At 40.6% G+C, this 10,034-nt stretch overlaps 1 non-coding gene across 1 annotated transcript; it reads right to left on the bottom strand.

The window, feature by feature from the left end:
• Positions 1-8,249: 8,249 nt before the first annotated feature.
• On the bottom strand, positions 8,250-8,356 carry LOC118482571. Its single transcript, XR_004868603.1, has one exon. It is a non-coding gene; the product is annotated as a small nucleolar RNA R71 (small nucleolar RNA).
• Positions 8,357-10,034: the final 1,678 nt, after the last annotated feature.

The following is a 10,034-nucleotide window of genomic DNA, read 5'->3' as shown; positions in this document are numbered from 1 at the left end:
AAGCCCTGGAAGCCCACAGTGGTCTTGTCATTACTCTTCTTTAACCCACCCATCATGTGTTTCATAACAAAAGACGAATCTCTGAATTGACTTAATTTATGTTCAAGTTCAATAATTTTGAGTTGTGCATCTGACAACTCTTTGCATTTTTCAGAATTCTCTTTTGTTTTCTCAGCCATCATTTCGTGAGCTAAGTCTATTACTTGAATTTTTTCGTTTAATTTGCATGTTAAAGCTTCGATTTCACTTTCGTAACCTTTTATCTTTTTCAAGTATAGAGATTCATTTCTTTTAGCAAAAAAGTTTGACTCTTTTATGCTAGACATCTCACTCACCAGACATTGGTTTTGTGCTGACAATCTGTCAACTTCACCCTGTAGTTCACAACACCTCAAACACACAGAATTAGATTTTACCTCTTTCTCATGAACTTCTGTGGTTTGATCAGCAACAACCTGTTCAGCTTCACTCTCTTTTTCTACTTCAGCATCCACTTTTGCTTCAGCATTCTCCACTTGAGATTCAGCATCACTCACACTAGTTTCAGCCTCATCAACTGGCACTATCTCTGCCATGAATGCCTGAGTGGCGCATTCATTTCCCTGATATCGCTTTTGTAATGCATCCCACATATCCTTTGAATTTGTGTACTTTGTGAAGGTATGCTTGATGCTATCAGGTAAGGATAACTTTATTGCAGCTAAAGCTCTCTTTTCAGCTTCATACACTTTCTTATCAGCCTCATTCATGTTCACGTAGTCTGTTCTACGTCGTCTGCCCTCAAAATCATGTACTGGGTTTATGTACCCATCTTCAATACATATCCACATGCGTGCATCCTGAGATTCAATGAAGCATTTGAAGCTGTTTTTCCAAGTAAGATAGTTCTCCACCTTCATCATCTTAGGAGCATTCAAGTTGGCCATGTTCGACATTTTAAACGTTGCAGACTGAGAAAACCGTACAAAATTATCCGAAAAACAGTGATTACCAAATTACACCGTTAGAATCGTCTCGAAAAGACGAGTCCAATGATATATAATGTCAAAAACCGAATTCGGGATTTTCCAGAGTTGGCCATGTTTTTTTTTTTGTCCTAAAAATCACACGAGTTCAACGGTGCAAACGGTTCTGTCTAACGAGTAACGGATCAATTTCTATTTGCAAAACACTGAAAATTTTCCGACGCTTGGCAACTGAAATTCCACCACTTAAATCCTTTCTTAATTTCGCAGGTTTTGCTTAATTTCGCTGGTTTTGCTTAATTTCGCTGGTCAATGGCTTAATTTTGCTGGTATATCAGTTAAATTTGCTGGTCAAAATCGCTGGAATGTTTAAATTTGCTGATCAATCTCACACCCCCCGTCATGTGCAAGAAGCAGCCACTATCAACATAAGTTGATAATCCTCCTTAGCAGCTCCTGCACACACCAACTAAGAAATTAGTTAGATTGGGGGACCCAAGCCTTAATGGTCTTGGGTCGTCCAAATTCACCAACCACTGGAACATCCATCCAATATCCATTACTCCTAACTGGAGTCTTGGATCTCAGACCTGTTGGAACTTGATTTTGATTTCCATAAGGTCTTTGGTCCTAAGGGTTCCTATATACATTTGGACAATTTGACCTTTGGAAATTTTGATTTTGAAACTTTAAATTTTGATTCCAAGAAGCTTGATTGTTATAATTTCTAAAGCCATTGTTATAAAAATTTCGACCACCATGGTATCGATTTTGATATTGACATTGACTTCTGAAATTATTCGAATTTTGATTGTTCATTCTTGGTGAACTGATTCTAGGTCTCTGATATCTGCCCGGTGGAGATCTAGGCAGAAATCTTTGTTGATTTCTTTGAAAACGTGGAACTTATGGAGTTCCTGTTCCAGCCTTATCTACACCAACAGCAACATTCTGTGGTTGCTTAGGAACATATTTCTTTGGAGAATTTGAACCTTTCTCCTCACTATCACCACTCTTCTCTGGTAGTTTCCCTCTTTGTTTGTCACTCATTTGTGCTTCACTATTTTTGTTAGTACAACAGCTAGCTACATGTCCCTTTACATGACACCGGAAGCACGATCTCCTTTTCAAAAACTTCTTAGCAGGAGTCTCTGAGGTAGATCCCTTATCAGATGGTGATGATGCCTTGGAAGAATTTTGTTCAGTTTGCTTAAGTTCAGATTTTTCTTTGTTTTTATTTTTAGCAAACTCTACATTTGATTCTTTTTCAATAACAGCAGTTTCATTTTTCATATCACTACCTTGAACAAAATTAATCTTTTTAACAAAAGTTTGATTTTTGCCCTTTGGAGGTGAATTTTTCTTTTTCAAAGATTCCCTATTATTGTTCTTCTTAGCATCACCACTCTCAGACCGCTCACCTTGACTTGATGTAGATCCGAAACTACTTGGTGCAGTAGACATATGGGCTGCTAGCTCATCTTCATCAGGGAGGAAAGAATACTCATGACTAAGAGGAGGTGGGACTTCATTAAAGCCCTGGAAGCCCACAGTGGTCTTGTCATTACTCTTCTTTAACCCACCCATCATGTGTTTCATAACAAAAGACGAATCTCTAAATTGACTTAATTTCTGTTCAAGTTCAATAATTTTGAGTTGTGCATCTGACAACTCTTTGCATTTTTCAGAATTCTCTTTTGTTTTCTCAGCCATCATTTCGTGAGCTAAGTCTATTACTTGAAGTTTTTCGTTTAATTTGCATGTTAAAGCTTCGATTTCACTTTCGTAACCTTTTATCTTTTTCAAGTATAGAGATTCATTTCTTTTAGCAAAAAAGTTTGACTCTTTTATGCTAGACATCTCACTCACCAGACTTTGGTTTTGTGCTGACAATCTGTCAACCTCACTCTGTAGTTCATAACACCTCAAACACACAGAATTAGATTGTACCTCTTTCTCATGAACTTCTGTGGTTTGATCAGCAACAACCTGTTCAGCTTCACTCTCTTTCTCTACTTCAGCATCCACTTTTGCTTCAGCATTCTCCACTTGAGATTCAGCATCACTCACACTAGTTTCAGCCTCATCAACTGGCACTATCTCTGCCATGAATGCCTGAGTGGCGCATTCATTTCCCTGATATCGCTTTTGTAATGCATCCCACATATCCTTTGAATTTGTGTACTTTGTGAAGGTATGCTTGATGCTATCAGGTAAGGATGACTTTATTGCAGCTAAAGCTCTCTTTTCAGCTTCATACACTTTCTTATCAGCCTCATTCATGTTCACGTAGTCTGTTCTACGTCGTCTGCCCTCAAAATCATGTACTGGGTTTATGTACCCATCTTCAATACATATCCACATGCGTGCATCCTGAGATTCAATGAAGCATTTGAAGCTGTTTTTCCAAGTAAGATAGTTCTCCACCTTCATCATCTTAGGAGCATTCAAGTTGGCCATGTTCGACATTTTAAACGTTGCAGACTGAGAAAACTGTACAAAATTATCCGAAAAACAGTGATTACCAAATTACACCGTTAGAATCGTCTCGAAAAGACGAGTCCAATGATATATAATGTCAAAAACCGAATTCGGGATTTTCCAGAGTTGGCCATGTTTTTTTTTTGTCCTAAAAATCACACGAGTTCAACGGTGCAAACGGTTCTGTCTAACGAGTAACGGATCAATTTCTATTTGCAAAACACTGAAAATTTTCCGACGCTTGGCAATTGAAATTCCACCACTTAAATCCTTTCTTAATTTCGCAGGTTTTGCTTAATTTCGCTGGTTTTGCTTAATTTCGCTGGCCAATGGCTTAATTTTGCTGGTATATCAGTTAAATTTGCTGGTCAAAATCGCTGGAATGTTTAAATTTGCTGATCAAATTCGCTGCCAATTTCGCCAAATTCGCTGGTCAATTTCGCTATTACGACGACCAGTAAATTCGCCGAGAACCGTGGTAATTTCGCTGTGGAAAATTACACGGTCACCAAAGTCGCCTTTGGATTTAACTTCGCCGGGTCAAACAACAATTTCGCTGATCAGACTGTTAAATTTGCTGGTAAATCTGCTGGTCAGTGTAATTTCGCTGGTCCTGCGGCGAAATTACTCAAATTCGCTAGGTAATTATGGAAAGTTGATCTTTTCGAAATTTTGATGATTTTCTGGATTCTGCTAACACAAATATGCAAAAACAGAAAACCTAATCAGTACAATAATTTCAAAAAAATTGTGAAGAACAGATTAAAAACCACGAAGAACACGAAGAACAGTCTTCGAATCTTCAAGTCTTTCAACCAAAATTCTTCAACACAATCAACCAAAACTTTCTCCAACACCTGCAAAACAGCAAACAACCAAACCAAAAGATCAAAATAGCCAAAAAATTCGAAAATTTTATCAACCAACACAAAAATTTCGAAAATTTATAAACCCTAATTTTCAGGTTTAACAAAAAATCGAAATCACTCCCTGTTTCTGCGGCAAACAATTCTGAACCGAGCCTTCAAGAGCCTAACGCTCTGATACCAATTGTAGGTCCCCTTGATGTTATGAATCTTCACAGAATCGTCTTTCCAATCAAGAGTGCGGAATCCTCTTAATCAGAATAAGCAGAAAACGTGTAGAAAACAGAAACAACAATTCCAATCAAACCGGGTTTTCTATTGATTATCAATCTCACGAATTACAATCAATCCAAAACCCTAACAAGCTCAATTTCGTCCAAACCCTAAAGCTCTCACGAAATTCTATCTCTCACACAACTATTTTGGCTAATTGACTGATTAACCTAAACCCTAAAGCCTAACCTTGTTTATATAACACAAGGTTTACAAGTTGGACTAGGGTTTACTACTTGGGTAAGCCCAATTCGTTCCCTAGACCCAAATGGGTTTAGTTTAGCCCAAACTCTATAATCTCACTATTACAAAGCTAAACCCGCTAACTGTTTATCGTTTAACTAATTACAAGATATCCAAAGACCAAATCTAAGCTGTTGTCACAAACATGCACCAACAGTTAAACAACGTGTCGGAGAGTTGTGGGACGGATTGATGATCCGATCGGATGACCGTCCGAACGGATGGTCATCCGGACGGATGACCATTCGATCGGAGGGTCGTCCATTTGGGAGGGATGTGTTTGTGCATTGTTTGAACCTTGAAGTTTTCGTTGTAGCATTCTAAAAGATGGGAAATGTTTCTACTTATCAGGTCTTCAGGTCGGACAGTCATTCGGGCGGATGGCCGTTCGCTCGAATGGTGATCCGTTTATGTGGAACGTTACAAAGATTCAAGTCTCCTGGTAGGATAGTCATTTGATCGGATGGTCATCCGATCGGATGACTATTCGTTGGGAACTGATATTCTTCGAAGTTTTGTAAAATGTTCAAGTGTTGAAAATCACAAGTCACCTGGTCGGATCGTCGTCCGATCGGATGGTGATCTGATCGGACGGCGATTCGTTCGGGTACCCTGTTTTTTTAAGAACTTGTACAATCCGTTAAGTTTAGAAAGTTTTGCGATTGGACCGAGACGGTATGACAACGTGTCAAACAATAGAAACCCCATCAGGTCCAACTCGTCCGATCGGACGGGAATCGCCCCGTTCTATCCGAATCAGCTGTTCATGATGGTGTTTCATGTTCAACCCATGAATCAGTTGTCTCTCCGATAGTAATCCGTTCTCAAACCAACTGATGTGTGTAAAATGCAACATATAAATTACATCAAATGAGGCATAAAACTAACCCTTTTTAAGTACTAATGTTGGAAAAAGAGTGTTTTTGTCTTCCTTTTGTATTTTCAGGATTAAATGAGCTCAAATTCACAAAAGAAGCAAAAAGACAGCTAATTCTATCATAAATACAAGAAAAGGAACAAAAGTAGACTGCCCGAACCCTCAACAGCATCCACCCAAGCAAAGAAGAGAAAACAGAAGCCTGAACACGCCCCGTGCTCAGCCAGCACGGGGCCGTGCCCAAGAAGTAGTAGAAAAGACAAACCTGTAGAAGCTTCTATTGCCCACCACGGGGCCGTGTCCAGTGAGCACGGGGGCGTGGCGAAAGTACAGCAGGCGCATTAATTGTAATTGCGAATTACAATTAATGAAGAGAGAGAGTGTCAGACGGGCATGGGGGCGTGTCCAGCGGACACGGGGCCGTGCCCAGCCTTCTGTTCAGCTTATAAATAGGAGTGCTTGGTTTCATTCCAAGTCATCCCTTGGCACACCACCTCTCTCACACTTCATCCACCACCCACCACCACCATAACACCATCATCCACCACCATCATCCATTGTCCATCGTAGAGTGTGTGAGTCGTCTCGGGATCCAAGATTGATCGTAAGAGTTCTTGACAATCAAGGCCATGTTTGCCTAAGTCTCTTACATCACTTGGTGAAGACAAGTGTTTAGTATAATACTTTTTATTTTTAATCTTTTGCACTTTTTATTTGATTTTGTATTAATGACTTTAATAACTAGTTGCTTATGTTGAAGGTGATCTTTCCTTATCGTTTGTCCGTGGTGTCTTGGCATTATTTTACTGTCTATATAAAATAAAAGATTTTCACCATTCATATCTCCACGGTCTATATGGAGGTATGTTGGCTACCTGGTCGGGGGTTAAGGGAACGGTTTGGTAAGGGTCTTGCCCTTGTTTAGCGTTTAGAGGTCCTGCAAGGGACCTGGGTCAAATTTAGTAGGATCTCCTTCAATGCCCATAGGTATTGGATGGCGGGGATCCAAACTCTTTGACCCCCTCATAAGTTAACTACTGTTAATACTATAACCCGGCTATTTAGGACTGTATCCCTGCTGACTCAGACTACTTAGCCGAGGGTAACGTCACCGCCAAAAGCGGGGCCTACCACAATTTGCATTAATAACTTAATTCATTGTCTTCCAATAATCCAACCCTTTAGGATTGTATCCTTGCTGACTCAAACTACTGGGTTGAGGGTAACGTCGCCTTCAAAAGAGGGGCCTACTACAATAACTAAGATAATCTCTTAAAGAAGTGCAAAAGTGCGAAAATAATCAAAGGTTATACTAATACACGAGTCGGATCCAAGTGATTCATCTTGTCTATCTATTTTTATTTTATTTTTATTTTTCAGCATTTAGTTAATTTTTATTTTTCTAGTTTAAAAACCTTTTTTTTAACTTTTTGATTTGATTAGACGTTGAGGATAAACCGGTACTAAAAGCTTTTGTGTCCTTGGACGACCTCGGTATCTTACCAACACTATACTACGTCCACGATGGGTGCACTTGTCCATATGTGTGTTTAGTGTTAGTAAATATCGTGTTTTATAAATTTAAAACTTGGCTAAAAGTGTAAAAGGGCTTAAAATATATATAAAAAATATAACACACTTCACGCACATCAAGTTTTTGGCGCCGTTGCCGGGGACACAAGGATTTTAAGAAAGTTAGGAATCAACGGCCTAATCATATTTTTATTTTTCTTTTAAATTTTTAGGATTTTTCATGATTTTTCAGCTTCTGCAGAGCTCAGCACGGGCCGTGCCTGGTCAGACACGGGTCGTGCCCAGCATTGTTACTGGCTGTTTTTAGTTTTCCAAGTTACAGAAGGCTGACCACGGGGCCGTGTCGGTGCAACACGGGGCCGTGTCCAACTTCCAGTAACTGGGATCTGGAAAACAATCACTGTAACTCCGACAACGGGCCGTGTTCGCTGAACACGGGGCCGTGGTGAACCTTCTGACCAGCCTTCTTTTCTGTTTTTATTGCAGGACTTGGAACCAGACGCCAATCCTACATAGTGTATGAGCTCCAGTTCTAATAAGGACATAAAAGAACCTCTAGAAGAACCCGAACGCTTTCTCAGAAAAAGATTAAAAGCTAAAAACCAAGAGAAAGTTTCGGGTGATCCACCTCCAATGGCGGACCAACGTACCCTCATGGATTATCTACGACCCACCGTAGGTAACCTAGGCACCGCTATCAATGCTCCGAATGTTGAAGCTAATAACTTCGAACTTCGGCCGCATTTGATACAAATGCTCCAAAACTCCGCAACCTTCCATGGGCTTGCGGGCGAGGATCCCCATCTACATATTACTAATTTCTTAGAAATATGTGATACCTTTCGGATCAATGGAGCATCAAACGACGACATCCACCTCCGAATGTTTCCTTTCTCACTAAAAGACTGAGCGAAAGCTTGGCTCAACGCCCTCCCAGCTGGATCGGTAAATACCTGGGATGAACTAGCCCAAAAATTTCTATATAAGTATTTCCCTCCCGCTAAAACGGCTAAATTAATGACTGAAATTAATACATATTCACAAGAGGACGGGGAATCCTTATATGAAACTTGGGAAAGGTTCAAGGAGTTATTACGCAAGTGTCCACATCATGGCCTTGCGATATGGCAACAAGTTTCCACTTTCTATAATGGATTGTTGCCACACACAAGGCAGACACTTGATTCTAGCTCCGGGGGACTTTTAGGTAATCGACGCCCGCATGAAATATATAACCAAATTGAGGAAATTGCTCAAACCAATTTTCAATGGCACACCCCCCGAGGCAATAAATCTATTGCCCCGGGCGCCCATAAGGTCAATGAAAACACTTCTTTACAAGCCCAAATCGAGGCCCTTTCTTCAAAAATAAAAAAGTTAGAAATGACAAAAACAGTCTCGGTTATGGCGTGTGAAGGGTGTGGTGGGCCACATGAAAATTGGAGTTGTATGAAAGAAACAGATGATCAACAGGAATCGGTAAGCTACATTGATAATAGACCTAGGCCGTCGGGTCCTCCAACGGGCACTTACAACCAAGGATGGCGAAACCACCCAAACCTTGGTTGGAGAGAACCCGGCAATAGTAGTAACCAACAAACCCAACGAACAAACTTTCAACAACCAAGAAATGAGTCACAAAATTTCACTCAACAACAAAGTGGACGAGAAAGGCTTAAAGATACTGTATCTCGCCTCATCTCCGACACTGAAAAGAAAAACTCGGAAAGATTTCTACAATTAGAATCAAATTTTAGAAATCAACAAGCTAGTATTCAAAACATAGAAAAACAATTAAATCAAATAGCTCAAAATTTTGCCGAGAGACCGCAAGGCCATTACCTAGCAATACCGAAACAAACCCAAAAGCGCAAGTTCATCTCATCACGCTACGAAACCGCACCGTGGGGCCTGCAGAAGCGCCGCCGCCGACAGAAGAAACGGTACCCCCACCTCTGCAGGAGAAGAACTCCCCTCCGTCACTAGAGCCTACCAAGGCTCCTCGAGTTCCGTACCCCGGTAGGTTAATTCGTCAAAAGACCAATGAGCAATTCGCGAAGTTCGAAAGTGTCACACCCCCAAAATCCACACGCGGAGTACCACCGCTTGGAGGCATGACGTGACCAGGATCAAGCCACCAATCATATCGAACATAGCATCTAATATTAAAAGTAGTTAATGTAATTCATCACGACATGATTTATGTTCAACAAAACGTAAATTAAGTAGCGGAAGCATAATATGAAAACCCAAAGTAAAGTTATAAGTTCAATTGTTTATCATAACGTCTACGCTCCGTATCCCACAACGACCTGCTCCTCCTTGTGCAAGCTCCATAAGTACCTAAGGTCCTGCAAGGCATGGAGCAGAGAGTCAACAACTAGTTGAGCGAGTTCACAGTTAATAGTTCAGAAATAGTATAGTGTGAGTAGTAGTATGTTCGTTTGTTATGTCATGTATCGTATTAGTTTCCATCGCGGCCTCCCAGGCAGGTATGCGAAGATATTAGGGGATGTTTTCCCAAGTATTCTAGACTAGGTTTATTTGTATCGCGGCCTCCCAGGCAGGTGTGCGAAGATTAGTACATTTAGTTCGCGGCCTTCCTATGGCAGGTGTGCGAAGTCAGTCATAATATCGCGGCCAACCCTTGGCAGGTGTGCGAAGATCAGTTCAATAAGTGTTACTAGTCTAGTCGTATCTTATCGTGAGGTTCTACCATCTGAGTATATACAATAAGTCATCCAATCCCATTCCCACCCGGGAACCCCATGCCTTGGCTGTGTGAACTCACCTTCG

The sequence above is a fragment of the Helianthus annuus genome, chromosome 9, assembly GCF_002127325.2.
Source record: "Helianthus annuus cultivar XRQ/B chromosome 9, HanXRQr2.0-SUNRISE, whole genome shotgun sequence".
Classification (NCBI taxonomy): Eukaryota; Viridiplantae; Streptophyta; class Magnoliopsida; order Asterales; family Asteraceae; genus Helianthus; species Helianthus annuus.
The sequence above is the reverse complement of the archived record's forward strand: the minus strand, read 5'-3'. Positions and strand labels throughout refer to the sequence as shown.